Here is a 2,156-nt window from a genome sequence, read left to right as displayed (position 1 = left end):
TGTGTGTGTGTGTGTGTGTGTGTGTGTGTGTGTGTGTGTGTGTCTGTGTGTGTGTGTGTGTACGTGCAGCTGGTCAGTGTTTGGAGGAAACTGGATCGGCCACGTTTGTAGTCGCAGCCTGAACGCCTCTGTGAAGACTCAGAAATCTGCTTTAAGACTCATGGTGTCAATCAGACTGTAGCCCCGCCCACCACCTGTTGTGACTCAGGATGATTGACAGCTCTTCTTTTACACACGCGAACAACAACTAAAGTTTTTAGTGTCTTCAGATGCTGTTTAAAGGTTTGTTTACGTCACAGGTTTGAACATATATTTCAAATTAAAGTCAAGATCAGAATTTGACAAAATCTAAACTCAGCTTCCGGCTCAAATCTGGCCCACATACGGCACGATCACCAGACGCTACTTCCACATCTGGACCAATTCTGGCGCACACACAGAAACTCTTCCAGCTGAACTGGAAGTTTCACTTTGTTACCTGGGTTAGCTTTTTCAGGAGCTTTCTACAGCATCTCAGGGTCTTCCTCAGTGGATGATGTTTATTTTATGAACTGAAGAAGACCATGAGATGACACTGAAAGCTTTTTTAAAAAGCTTTTTTGTTATTTTATACAGAAAAGAAAATCACAAATAAAAAACCATTTAGATTTATATGATTTATATTGTTTCAATTTAAATTTTTGTACATTTTGTCCTTCTTTTTTCTGCCCTTAACTTGTCCTGTCACTATTGAATTAATTCAATTAATTTAATTTATTAAATTCTACTCAATCGTCCATCCACAAAAACATGTTTTAGCAACTTTGGTGGGGGTTTCCCTGCGTCCCCTCCCTGCAGCACCGTGACCTTGCGACCCAAACAGGAAGCGTCTGATAAGCCGAGACCAGCAGACGATTATCAGACAAGAGACTGTGTCAAAGTCAACAAAGGCTCAAACTGAGAGTTTCCTTCCAGGAAAAACACAGAGCGGCCGCCGCCACCACCAGCTGATCCACACACACACACACACACACACACACACACACACACACAACCCCCCCTGTGAGGTCACCGCTGGTCATTTCACTGCTATGGCTTCATATGAGTGTTTTCATGGCTCCGGTGTGAAGATGTGACGGAGCTTCATCAGGCTTTAACAGAGTTCAGGAGTTCACTGATGATAAAAACTCTGCAGCCAAATTCAAACCATAATTTATAAAGATTAGGACTGAAAAATACGAGGAGAAAATAATTATTGAAGATAAATGGATGAAGACGACGACACTCGAGGAAAATCAGGTTTTGTTTAACTATTGAAAGATTAATATCCATGATAAAAGATATTTAAATGAAAACCAAGTGTTTCACCTCGTTAACATCCACATGATGTTTTTATATAACACAGACTCATGATGATGGAATAACCATCAACACCATGACTGAGTGTTTCCACCTTGACCTGCAGTGAACCAATCACAGTCTCATAAACACAGATTCAGGGTTTCATACGTCACAAACCTAAAGAACCAATCCTGTCAGCTGGTGGGGACGGGGGGCGGGGCTAAATGCACCTGAAACCTTGTCAGTACAGATAGAGAGAGAGTTAGCATTAGCACAACCGCTAACACTGTGTCAGCCACTGCCAGTTACAAGCTAACAAACAACATACACAAATAAAAGATGCTAACTAGCTAACTGTTCTGACCCGTCTGCTGGTCTCTGGCACTGACTGTTATATTTAATGAAATAAGGATTTCTCAGAAACCGTTTACTCCACATTCATGTGACAACATTCACCAGTGACGGAAGATTACGCCTCGTTAAAGAGGCAACGACAATGATTTACACCAAACTGCATCATGGGACGTCAGTGCCGCCACCTGACCCCGACACTGACACACAGATCACACGCAGCCCTCTCCACTCATGCATTTATTGTGACGTACATGTTTACACAGATGCTCTGTCTGTGCTGACTTCAGCAGCATCACCTGCAGCCACATCATCACCAACCCCCCCCCCCTTCTTTTATTGTGAAATGAAGACGTGCATGGAGCTCCACGCCTCTGCACGCTCCGTAAAATCTCACATCCTGTTCACTTCCTCTTCTGTACGATCATCAACAAACACACCACTTCATACAGGAAGGTCACGGCGTAGACAACAACAACAACAAC

General features: G+C 43.0%; 1 protein-coding gene across 1 annotated transcript in view; it reads right to left on the bottom strand.

Annotated features, from left to right (window-relative positions):
• egln3 (egl-9 family hypoxia-inducible factor 3) overlaps positions 1-2,156 on the bottom strand; it is a 10,440-nt gene that overhangs the window by 2,056 nt on the left and 6,228 nt on the right. The gene's annotated exons all lie outside the window — the stretch shown is intronic.

This window comes from Seriola lalandi, unplaced genomic scaffold (genome assembly GCF_002814215.2).
Source record: "Seriola lalandi dorsalis isolate HSWRI2012SDOR001 ecotype SW California unplaced genomic scaffold, Sedor1 jcf7180002051906, whole genome shotgun sequence".
Lineage (NCBI taxonomy): Eukaryota > Metazoa > Chordata > Actinopteri > Carangiformes > Carangidae > Seriola > Seriola lalandi.
This window is presented reverse-complemented; position numbering and strand designations above follow the sequence as displayed.